We start from the raw sequence: 14,197 nt of genomic DNA, 5'->3' as shown, positions 1-14,197 counted from the left end.
GTTACATGTCTATCAAGCCTAGTTGGAGAAATGCTTCGTCTTAGGCATCGAAACGGATGACTCTCAAAAGATAGAAACATAGATGTGACTGGGTGGACTAGCAATACATCAAACTGGACACAAGAAGAATAGATCTTGAATCCGTTTATGAATTTATTCACTTATGACATTTATAGTGTGGCATACCTAAATCTTGATTGGATGACAGACTATGTATACGCGACTTGTACACTTTGATGTAAGTAAAAGTCTGAGTTTGAATAAATAATGAACCGAAAGTTGATGTATTGGGTGTACGACTTTCACAATATGTAATGTTATTCATAACAGTGGAATTCATAGTCCGAGACAGAGGTAAATGATATCCTCTCATTAGCATTTAATGGTTGATGAAAAGTAAATGTGACCATAAGTCGTTCATCTTTATGATGAATGACTTGATTATTATTTGATAGTAATTGACTTTTCATTAAGGAAGATGTAATAGTTACCATGAAATAAAATAGGATTATATTAGGAGAACAAATATTAACCTAAAGAGATTAAGGATACCCTATGAGGGTAACAAACTTATGACAAGGTCATTGGACGAACACTAATCGAGTTGCTTTCATAATGGTGTGTCATTGAGGAGAGCTCAGTTATGAAACTATAATGGAATGACTTTGTAACTAAATGAGTTTATAATTAATAGGCAAAAAATTATAATTTAATTCTAAATCATTTAAGTCTTAATCACATATGTTCAATCGATCCTTCTACTAGCTCGTTGAAACCAAATATGAATTGCATATCGAATCAAATGAACATAACTGAATAAAAATGGTGAAAGTGGAGAAATGTGATACATTTGAAAAGGATTATGGTATTCTCCAAAATGAAAATGAAAATAGAATCATTTGAAAATGAATGTAGTTTTCTATAAAATGAAAATGAATGACCTAAAAATGAATTTATACTTTTCGAATTAAAGTTCTAAAATAGAAATAAATCATTTGGTCGTAGTGAACCATTGAATGTAGAAAATTTAAATATATTTTTTCATAGATTCTTTTACAATAAAGTCTCTTATTTTAACGAAATTAGAATTGGGCTGAAATGATTATTTAATTGAAAAATATTAAGATGTTTATTTTGAAAAATAGAAAAACAAATATTAGGCTGGATCAAATTATAAATTATTGGATTAAAAGCCCTGAAAGTACTTGTAATTAGACTCGATATGGGAGAGACTCAAAAGCCCCTTATATTAAAGAGGTAGATGGCAAACCCTAGTAATATTAACTAAGGTTGCCGCCGCCTAGACTTCTAGATAAACTAAGAGTTTTTTTTTTTTAGTTGAAATAAAAATCTACAATTCAATAAGCGTTTTACCCCCTTTTTCTTATAAATAGATAGAACCTGTAAGATTATTTACACAACTTTAAGATATTTTTAATCTGCCCAAAAATAAAGAGAATATATTCTCAACTATTAAATCTATTTTCTAAAATAATAATTTTATCAACTTCTATTGAGAAACGATTTTTCATTTTCACACTTAAATAAAGAGAACTATTTGTAACACCCCACACCCGTGCCCCAGGCAGGGTCGGAATATGAGGCATTACCTAACTTAAACTTATGCATATAGACATTTTCATAACACCAAAACATGGTCAAATTAGAAAATTTTCAATTTTATTTATAAACTCCTTAATAAGAGCCTACTAAGCCCAAAACATCCATTAGAACCCATTCAGAAACAATTTGAGTCCTTTAAAGAACTCTAAAAATAACTCTTAACACAGGAGCACACGCCCGTGTGGGAGGGGCAACATGCCCGTGTGACATTTCAACATGGTTCTACTATTGGCCCGTGTGGCTCACACGGCCTAAGCAATACAAGGACACGCCCGTGTCCCATACCTGTGTGAAATTAATTCTAAATGCACACCTACAGGGGTTTTCACACAGCTTAGAACATACCCGTATCTTTGGCCCGTGTCCTTCACAGGCCATGACACGCCCGTGTCTTAGCCCATGTGTAAAAACTTAGACATTCTGTTTCTGACGTCAGTAATTCTTAAGGGCGACACGGCCAAGGCACATGCCCGTGTGTTAGGCCGTGCCCTTCACATCGCTGAGACACACAGTCGTGTCTCTGCCAGTGTATTTACTATCATGCATACTAACTTACAATTCTTACATGTAGAGGACACACGGTCATATCACACGCCCATGTGGGGAACCGTGTGTCACACATGGCCTGGACACAAGCCCGTGTGCCTATCCGTGTGGGTAAAATAAGGCTATTTACCAAGCCTTCTTGTCACCCTTACTTATGTAACTTGCACAAAAATCACTCTATACTAACATAAGGGCACATCACATGGCCAAAATAACCACAATGGACAACATTCCATTTATGGAATCTACTTATCCATGAAAATATTATCTTCTATTCATAAATCAAAATGAGTATTAACCATCATCCATGACCTTATATAAAATGAGTATCATATTCATCATATGAGCCAACATATTATGGCTAACTAACAAAACACTAAACAAAGACTAGAATCCCTATAGCCAAAAAACAAAACAATGAAACTAGTTATACCAAGGTCTTGAGTGATAGTGTGATAGAAGCTTTTGATGTCACTGAATCCCCAATGCTAGCCTGGCGGCACTACAAGGAAAGAAAAGAAAGACAGGTAAGCGTTGGAGCTTAGTAAATACATATATGCAAATAAAGTGTAATTATAAGAAAATTATATTCACCCAACGATAGCTTATCATGCTTAAAAGGTATAAATCACTTAGTCTGTATCTTACTCTTCTTTTCATTCATGTATACTTAATACACCTAGTTCATTACTCAAGTCCTAACCATGAGTTCGGTATACATACCTCATCAAAGTATTTACCAACTAAATCTTCGGGTTACCCATTGAACTCTCGAAATACATATGGAAACACGAGGAATTTGCATCTAAATGCCATATAAGAAATCAGGGCTACCTCATGCTATGAAACGCTCACATTTGAGCTACTCACATGTCTTTTTATCAAGTAGGACCCGGACCCCATAGCTATCATGTAACGTATGCTCATTTAGCCACTCACGGGTCTATGCCCAAAGTCAGTACCCGGACCCACGTTACTTATAGCATTTATCTCATGAAATCAGACTCAACTCATGAGTTCAGACTACATAATTTTCATAACATGCCCCTTTGCATATATGGTATGTCTAAGGTTCAACGGGGCTTCATATCTAATCGAATAGCATCGCCTTTTTCTCACATTGTAATTTACTCGCATAACATGTCATTTAAGCATTAATGGCAACAATTAGAATTTAGATGCATAACAACAATAAGCTAATTACATGTAATGAACCGAAAGTTACGGTATCGAAAATTGAGTCTTGAGTACTGTTTCTGTGAAATTAATTCATGAATATTGATTAGAAATATTTATGAATTATAGTTGAATGGTTATTTAGTGTTTAATTAAGTGAAGTAGCTTGAATTTAGTTTAAAGGACTAAATTGCAGACGGTATAAAAGTTTAATTATAGATTAAAGATTAGTAAAGGGACTAATCTAGCAATTAGACCCTAAGTGCCATGTGTGTGAATGTATGATATAACATGTGTAATAGTTGGTAAAGATATTAAATGTGTTAAAGTAGTTTTTCTTATAGATTAAGTTATTTTATTAGAATAATATGATATTATTAATATTATTATATTGAATATAGATTTCTAAGTAAGTTAAAAAAAGAAAGAAAGAAAGAAAGATAGAAAGAGTTACAGAGAGTAAACGTAAGAAAGAAAGAAAGAAATAGAAAAAGGGAAATTTGAGGATTAAGGCCCTAAAGCTTGATTGGTAAGATGTTTTAGCTTATTTTCTTATAATTTTTATGTTTATGGATGCCTAATTCAAAGTTCTACATGTATGAGGTTAAAATGAAGAAAATAGAAAATTTTAGATATTGATTTAGTTGAATAAATTGAGGTTTTATGGGTTAAATTGATAGAAATTGAAGTTAGAAGTGAAAATTGAGTGATTTATTAAAAGAATTCTAAGTTAGGTTTAAATAGGGATTAAGTTGAATAGAGCTCAAAATTTATGTTTTATAATGAATTTTATGAGTTAGAAATTGTTAATGAGTTGATTAAAAGAGAATATGAAGCCTAAGTTAAAGAAAAAGATTAGTAACGAAAAAAGGACGAAATTGGAATTTTGTAAAAATTTGATAGAAAGTGAAAATGTGTTTTATGAATTAGTATATTGATGATTTTAATTGTATGATTGTTAGTAGCAAACGTAAGTATCGGATACGTCATCAAAGAAGGAAAAGAGAAAGTGAACGAAGATATCGATTAAATTCGATAAATAGTGATTTGTATTTCTATAAACCGAGCTTAATCGTTATTGCTATATTTGATATTTCTATTGTATGAAAATGTGAATGAGGTAAGTATTTTTACCATATTGAAATGAATGTGATTTTGAATACCCTATTAACAGTGTCGGGCTAGTCGGATATAGTTGATATGTCATAGGAATTGGAAGTATTGGGATATTCCGACATTGAGTCGATGAGACACTATGTGTCGACTCTTCGTTAAAGTTCGGATTTGTTCCGATGAAGTACTTTGTGTACTATAATGTTAAAGTTCCGAATTTGTTCCGATGAAGCACTATGTGCTTATCCCGGAGTGTGGGCTGGATCCGTGTATCCGTTAGTGTCCGAGTTATGTTAATAAGGGTAAATAAAGTAAAGATTATTAAAGTACTGATTGATATTGAATAATAGCAATAATGTGTTTGAATTACCATGTTTTAAAGTTGATTAAGCTATTGTTTATAGAAATACCACTAAGAGTATTCTCAGCGCACGGTTTGTTTCGTGCATGCAGTTAGCTAAATCTGAAAGTATAAGGACTCAAATATAAGCCGATCCCGAACTCAAATTGGTGAAGTTTCTATTTTTTGGAAAATGGCATTGTACCTAGGATGTCTTTTGGTCATTTTGAAAGTATCTAAGTTGTTAAGTGATATTTTGGTATGTTTTGTACATGTTACTAAAACCTTAAGTATGGTATGTTTTGATATGTTAGTGAAAAGTAATAAGAGGAAGTGTTGGTAAATATTGTAGAGAGAAGAAATGAAGATGTTATAAACTTAGTTATCAACATTTTATACTAAAATGATTTGGACAAGAAGAAGAGTCCAACTTTGAAAATATACCAAAAATAGTATAAAGTGAATTAGATGATGAATAAAATATGTTTGAAGCTTAATGAATCTATTTTTATATGGAAGAAACAAAATAGGTAAAAGAGTTGTATTTTATGAGATATTTACGTTTTGGTGAAACAGGGTTAGAGCAATTTCTGGATTCCCTGTTTTGACTTTAGAAATTCACCATAAATTGTGTATTAAGAATTAGGACTCAAAATTTATATGTATAGATTCCTTATTGAATCTATTTTTAATTGAAACAAATGGTATAGTCATTGGATTTCTGTACTGGAAGAAATTTGATTTGTAGTGCACAAGGGTCAGAGTAGCCGAACCCTGAAACAAGGGAGACTTTTTCTAATAAACTGTACTAATTGGCCTGACCAAAAATTCTAGAAACAAATTGTAAGTAGATATATGAGTCTAGTTTCAGGGAAAATTTACGGAATTGGATTTCGAGTTTCGTAACTCGAGATATGATTTTTTTAGTGACCGTGACGCAGATGGATAGTTTACTACGAAAACTGTTTAAGTGCTAAGATAAGTTTTGTAATGTCTCCTGCTTGACTTCGGCAACGGTCTCGGGTAGGGGGACGTTACATTACATTTGTATATTATTAAAATATACCAAAGTAAGCTTCAATAACACATTATTTACATATTTACTTACCTCGATACAAAATGATAAAGATGTGTTTAATCCTCATAAACTTTGTTCTTACCCCGATTAAGACATGAATCACATTTCTCTTGATCTAAATTAATAAAATTCACTTATCTCATCAGCATATCAATTTAGACACCCGAAAGTTCATAATTGGACAAAATGACTATTTTACCTCTAGACTTTCACAAAATGACCATTTTACCCCTATGCTCGAAAATCATTTTTTATCGAATTTCTTCATATTATAAGCCTTGCTGATTACTTTTTATACTAGAAGCAAATCCAAAATTTCCATTACTTCTCACATTTATCAAAAAAATTTTAACTTATGCAAAATAGTCCCTATTAGGGTTTTCATGAAAAATCCCTTCATAAAAGTTGTTTATTACACATCTAATACTCATATTCTTCCATAAAATTTCAGAAAATTACACATATGCTTTTATGGAAAAACCCTAATCTCTCAACCATTTTACAAAATAATTCCCTTCATAAAAAGCTTATGTTACAAGGAATCCAAAAATACAAAAATCATTAAGAATAACCTTATAAATGATTTACTTGTAAGAGATGTTAATGGCTGATATTTTGAGTTCTCAAAAACCCCCTTTTAAAGATAAAAATCGGTTGAAAAAGAAGAAATAAAAAGATGAAGCCTTTTTTTTGTTTTATTTTATTTAAAACTAGTCAAAATTAATGACCAAAACACCACCTAATTTTGACTTTCTCATCAATTTGTCCCCCCAATGGCCGGCCACCCTATTCTCTAAGGGTCTAATTGCTCTTTAAGGCCCCCAATTTAGGTTCTTTAGCAAATTGACACTCTTATCTAACAAAATAGAACTTTTGTACTTTAAGCGATTTAGTCTTTTTTCACAATTAGGCAAAAAATCGCTAAAATTAATTCACCAAATTTTTCATATACTTATCTAATCATGTACAATACATAAAATGATATTTAAAATAATTTCCTCCACCTCAATTTAGTGATTCCTAAATCATTATTCTGACTAGCCACAAAATTGGGCTATTACACTATTCCTGAATCTATATTTGATATGAATCGTTCGAGCCCACAGTCGAACCAGTTCATGGTACAAGAATAATAGATAAAGCCGTTCGATTGAAAGCTAGAAATGACAAGGATCTGTCTAATCGAAAACACAAGTGTGAATTCAATAATTGGTTTATTGCTATAAACATCACAAACCCGCGCGATTTTTAAAATTTTATTTTTTCGATGTGTAGGAAAACTATTTTCAAACTGAATTTTTTTTCCAACATTTTGATGTTAAATTACTGAGGCCTTCATTTAAGGTCATGAATTATAATTCTTCTATGCAAATACTGTGGAATGATTCTTATACAGAAGATTTCAAGCCTTCGAAGGGTATTAGGCTAAGAGATCTTTTGTCCCCATTTCTTTTTGTGTTGGGATAAAGAGGCCTGAGCAAAGTATTAAGGATTCTGTTCTATGGGGTGCATAAAAACCTATCCAATTATCTCATAATGGCCCTTACATCTTACATTTGTTTTTTAATGATTACTTAGTGCTTTTTTGCAAGGTGTTTGAAGCAAGTAATGATTATTAACAATATCCTCTAACAATTTTGCACTTTTTTGGTTTACAAGGTTTGTGCCCAAAAACCTGAAATTTTCTTTTCAAAGAATGTGTCCATTTTGACAACAAATTTGATATGTAACCTTTTGAGTTTTCAAAAAGTTATGGTTTTGGGAAGTTATTCAGGGGTGCCTCTCTTCATCCAAAAGGTTACAAATACCACATTCTAGTCATTATTAACATGATGTGGTCAATTCTAAGTAGTTATAATCAATGTTTTTTCTTTTAAATTGGATAGGTGATCAGACTAGTCAAGCCATCGATTTGCTAATCCAATTGGTTCAACCAGTTCCTTTACAATTATTAAAAAATTAAAAATAATAATAAATTTGGTTCAACTGCGTCAATCGCCCAATTCAACTAGTTTTTTGCATGTCTACTAGTTTAAAGCCCGTCTCTAGATTGGTACCCAACCAGTTTTCAATCCAATTGGTTTGATCTACTGGATTGATTCAAACAACATTAGTTATATGCTAAATTACTATGGATGGTGAGTCGAGTTACTTTTGCCAACTCTATTTTGTTAGCTATTCCAAATTATTCCATGCAAATTGTTAAGTTTTAATTTGATAAATGTTCTGATAAAACAAATATAATGTTTTTGAGTAAAGCTTAATAAATTTCAAAGTAATGTGTCAAGATATTTCTAAGAGAGAAACTTTTAAATCTACTCTTCAAACACTTTGAAAATATTTTGAACAAGTTCAAAATGATTAACAAAATTTTCAAACAATTTGAACAAGTGAAAATTGCTCCTTAACCCCAAGGGCGAAGCCAGAATAATTTTTTAATGGGCTGAATGAAATTTTAATATTTTATAGTCTATATATTTATAAGTTTTAAAGTAGTAAATTGAATTTTTATAATTTTATGAGGGCCAAATTACAATTTTACCTTTACTAATTTAAAATTTAAAAAAAAAATTAAAGAGCCTAAATGGTAATTTTTCATTTTAGGGGGGCCAGAGCCCATGCTAGCCCCCTTGGAATCGCCTCTGCCTAACCCAAATTATTGATACTCATACCTAATATCGAAACAACTTTGGGCTTCAAAGTTCAAAAATATTTAGCAAAAAACAAAAGTATCGATACATTTAACAAAGTATCGGTATTTTCCCTAATTTATCGATACTTTTAACAAAGTATAGATACCTTCCCTATTTTATTAATACCCTTGCCTGGCATAGATACTAATTTAAGCTTTGATGTTCAAGAAAATGAAGAAGAAATAAAAAGTATTGATACCCTAAAGAAAATATGGATACCTTTCAAATTTTATCGATACCCTGTCTCGTATCAATACCATTTGGAGGTTCAATATTTTGTAATTTTAAGAAAAATTGCCCGAGTATCAATACTCTCCCTAAGGTATCGATACCTCATAACAAGTATTGATACTCCCTATTGTATTGATACTATAGAATTGAACGATCACTAAATTGAGACATTAAATGCCCAAAGTATCGATACCTTTTTGTTGCAAAAGACATTAATGCTCTAGTTTTTAAACACATCCTCCAAAACTTCTACAAGAAAGATTACAAAAGATCAAGAGCTATCAAGAAAGATAAACAACTCTTTTATCAACATTTTATGTTTCAATTATTCATTTTTTTCTTGCAAAAACATGAAAGCATTCATTTTATTCTATTAGCTGAAGTGTTTTTATTGTGTGTGTGTTTAATTGACAAACATTCTGATCTTGTAAAGATTTGTTTCTTTGTTTGCTCATTTTTTCACTTTTTTAAGAAGATTTAAGTCTTTAAGCTTTCAATAGATATCTTTAAGGAATTGTAAGGTTAAATCTTATCCTTAAAGGTTGATCAAATTAATAAATTTGGAAAAATCTTAATAGTGGAGTACTAAGATAGTGCAGTAAGCAACAAGGGCTAAACCTGTAACAACCCACGCCCGACTTGATCGTCGAATCCGAGTATGGAGAGTCACAGGTCAACCCGTTCACAAGTCAACCTGTTGGAGACATAAACTATCTCCTATTAAAACAAATATCCATTTTGGCGAGTAATCTTTTTTTTTTCCTTTTTTCCATCGAAGTATTTTGTTAGTTTAATACTACATTCACTTGTAAGCAAATTTAAAATACAAGAAATAACCTCTAGCGACTTCTTTAACACCATTTATAAATCACAATTAATATTAAGCCCTCTAGGTTATTGATCAACATTCGAAACATTCAAAATAATGGTTCAAGTACAAATTAATAATTTTAAAATGATGGTATCTAACAGTTGTCCTAGTACCCCAGCAATTACATGTTACGAAAATAAAAAGGCTCACAAATGGCCACAAATCTGACTGTATCCCTTCAATCACCACACTCAACCTAAGAACCTAAAAGTAAAAAGAATTTGGATATGTTCATGAGAACTTAGTGAATTCTTGGGAAGATAAACCCACCAAATTTCCTATAAGACAATAAATAATGGAACCTAAGCTGATAGATAAGTTCTCCATACTTGGCATATGTTGGAATTCCTTAAATTAAGCAGATTTTCTACATTAGTGCTAGGAATTTCCTTATACTATTAGCCATAATCAAATTACTAATTTTTAGGGATAGGCTAATTTCTATAGATTATTTCCTTTTTTATTTTTCCTGCTATTCTTTAAAAGGTTGTATTCAGATTAGAAGTAATAAGAGAGAATCATTCTTCTTCCTAAAACTTGTTCATGGTATCAAGAGCATCAGGAATCCATTTGATCCTGCTCTTTCTTCTCTTCTCTTATTCTGTTTTTCTCTATTAGAAACCCTACTCCCACGGGTGACACCGAAAATTTCTCTGAGACTGAGATCTCACAAATAACTCAAAATCACAGTTAAGGAATCCCACAAGGTGACCTTAACTCTTCTCTTATAATCACAAATCATCGATTAGATGGAAAAAAATTTCTGCAATGATCATAATCTGTCCTTATGGTTCTTCGAGGCTAAGGAAAAATTGGGTACATTAATAGACAAATTCCTCGACCAGCATCAACAGACTCTGGTTATGCAACTTGGAAGCTTAACAACTCAATGGTTATGGTGTAACACCCCTTACCCGTTACCGTCGCCGGAACAGGATACAAGGTATTACCAGAATATAACACATACCATTAAACATAACCGAGATATAAATATGTCATCCAATTTGATAGTGCATCGTATAACATATGTCTTGAACAATATTAGCCAACTTTAATGGCTTGTACAAAGTAGCTGGTCGAGTACTGTAACTAATATTTTAAACCTAGACAAATATGACACGTAACAAAATAATTAAGCCTACTATACATGCCATAATTCAAAACGTTTAGTTCAAATACCCTAAAGTATGATAGTGCGGGTAGATCTTCACGATCCTTAACTCCTGAGCAAGTCGAAGGACACTATAAGACAAAAGAGAGAAACAAAGTAAGCTTATAGCTTAGTAAGTAAGTATGTAAATACTAATTAAAGAATCTAACATGTTTACACAACAATTCAAGTATATCTACTTTAACTTCACTATTCATTCCACTTTGATTAAGCTGTCTCTGCTGCGTCATATTCACTAAATAAATCATAACTCGAGTTAAAAAACTCAAAATTTAAATCCGTAAAATTTCCCTGAATCTAAACTCATAAAGCTTTTTGATAATTTTTTTCTATAATTTTTGGTTCAGCCGATTAGTACAGTTTATTAGTTAAAGTTTCCCCTGTTACACAGCTCGACTGATCTGACCTCTGTTCACTACGAATTGAATTTCTCTTAGTACACAATTCAAACAAACCTGAAGTCTATTTCATTTAAAACTACTCTCAATAAAGAATTTAGGCATGTAAACTATATTTCTTAATTTGCTTTGTACAATTTTTAATGATTTTTCAAAGTTAGAACAGGGGATCACGTATTCATCCTGAGCAAGTCACATACAATTGTAAATATCTCAAAATATAGAATTCCTTTGCTTGCTCTGTTTCTTTTATATGAAAGTAGACTCATTAAACTTTAATTTCACATCTCATTCAACCTCTAATTATATTCCTCCTATTTTTGGTGATTTTTCAAAATCACGTCACTGCTACCATCTAAAAACAGTTTTAATGCTAATTTCACTCTTTCACACATTCTTTATGCTAACCTCATTTTATCTTATATATGTATATACCACAAATCATTTTCACCACATTTCATTCACCATAAGTGTAGGTCCAAACCATAATATCACCACAAAACCATCCCGTTGAACAATTCGGATCAATCCTCGATATTTAATGGTTTCAAAGACACAAATTTCACCATCATACTTCGTTTAGTTCAGCTCTCTTGTACACATGGTGAACACTTAGTACCACTCATGCGACCTAACCGATTTGTCTCGTAGCTCTCTTGTCTACATGGTGTCCTTCACTTGGAATCACGCATGCGACCTAGCTACATTTATCTTTCACGCAGCTCTCTTGTCTACATGGTGTCCTTCACTTGGAATCACGCATGCACCTAGCTACATTTATCTTTCACGTAGCTCTCTTGTCTACATGGGATACATCTCGTATCACACATGTGACCTAGCTACTACAGGGTGTCTCGTAGCTTTCTTGTACACATGATGTGCACTCAGCATCATACATGTGACCTAGCTACGCCCTCTATTTCATTTGATCTCTCCAATGTTCAACCGGATCTCTCTCTATATTTATTTCCATTCTTCCAATAGTCGATTTATATTTTAACATCAGCTAGTATATTTATATAATAGGCTGAAATATAAGAATGTACATGAAATTATTGTAATATTTACATACAAACTTACCTTGGTACAAAATGTGGAAATTTTGCAATTTAGTCCAAAACTTTTCCTTCCCTGCTCAAGATCAATTCGCGTCTTTCTTGATTATGGAGCTTGAAAATTGAAGAAACCCTAGCTATGGAGAGAGGGAGAATTCGGCAGCAACTAAGGAGGATGATGATCAATTTTGTGTTATTTTTCCCATTTTATTTCATTTAATATCCAAATGACCAAAATGCCCTCCTTCTTGAACTTTCAAAAATTCCTTCCATGTCCTAATTTTGTCCATGAACTTAAAATTGGTCAAATTGCTATTTAAGACCTCCTAATTAATATTCCAAAACAATTTCATACTAAAAACTTCCGGGATGCAAATTTTGCAACTTATTCGATTTAGTCCCTACTTTCAATTTAAGCACTTTAGGCATAGAATTTCATCACGAAATTTTCACACAATCATGCAATCATATCATAAACCCCAAAATAATTATAAAACAATTATTTCTATCTCGGATTTGTGGTCACGAAACCACTATTCTGATTAGGCCCTAATTCGGGTTGTCACTATGGCTTGGCTTATAAATTCGATGGAAGGTCATGTAAGCCGAACATATCTTTTTTTCAAAACTGCCAAAGAAATGTGAGATGCAATCAAGGAGAATTACTCAGATCTTGGAAATACTTCCCCAAGTATTCGAGATCAAATTAAAGTTGAAAGATATTCAACAAGGAACACTTGAAGTTACTCAATATTACAACTTAAAGATCTTATGGCAGGAGTTAGACATGTATTATGAAGTTGATTGGGGCGAGGGCTTGGAACACACCAAGTTCATGGATCATCTTAAAAAAGAACGTCTCTATGAGTTCCTAGCAGGACTAAATCGTGATCTTGATGAGGTCCGAGGATCGAATACTAGGCGTAACCACACCGCCAACCATAGGAGAAGCATTTGTCAAGTAAGGAGGAAAGAGAAGCGGTGTCTTATTATGTTGGGAGACGCAAGAGAATTAAAACCATTGACCGTAGTGGTTATCATCCTTCCGAGAACTCGCTCTTATTTCAAGAGGCCCTCAATCGCAAAGGTTCAAAGATGGAATTGATTCGGTTCAAAAGGGCCATGGTGTAGCCATCAGAATCGGGTTGGGCATACCAAGGAGAAATGCTTCAAACTCCATGGCTATCCTCAAGAAAAAAAAAGAAAGAAAACAAGGCAACAATGATATCTACTACTGAAGAAGATGCTCAAAATGTTAGGCTAACCAAAACTCAACTTGAGGCTCTTCATAAACTACTCAAGACTCCTACAGCCAGTGGGTCACTAGCTATTCAAGGTACTACTTTAAATACTACACACGAACCTATCACAACTTCCTGGATACTAGACTCAGGTGCATCCGACCACATGACAGATAATCTAAGTTTGTTTCACCTATTTACCTTGTCATGATCACTCTCAAATTCGCATAGCTGATGGATCTTACTCACCGGTGGCTGGAATGGGGACAGTGAGACTTACTGAAAATTTTTCCTTTGATAAAGTTTTACATGTTCCAAATCTTTCTTGTAATTTACTCTCAATTAGCAAGCTTACCAAGGATGAAAAAGTACTTGCTGAATTTTCTACTTTTGGTTGTGTGGTTCAGGAACAAGAATCGAAGAAGATGATTGGCACTGCTATAGTTAATGATGGCTTATATGTTTGGAAAAAAAACAGTTCACAAGAAGGGATGGCCTTATCTACATCAAAAGACGATTCTATCATGCTATGGCATCATAGACTAGGACACCCGAATTTCATGTACTTGAAGAAATTGTTTCCTCTACTATTTCTAAATAAGAAAATTAGTTCATTGAACTGTGAAGTTTGCCAACTGTCTAAACACACTCGTGTCCCTTA

The sequence above is a fragment of the Gossypium arboreum genome, chromosome 11 (genome assembly GCF_025698485.1).
Source record: "Gossypium arboreum isolate Shixiya-1 chromosome 11, ASM2569848v2, whole genome shotgun sequence".
Lineage (NCBI taxonomy): Eukaryota > Viridiplantae > Streptophyta > Magnoliopsida > Malvales > Malvaceae > Gossypium > Gossypium arboreum.
This window is presented reverse-complemented; position numbering follows the sequence as displayed.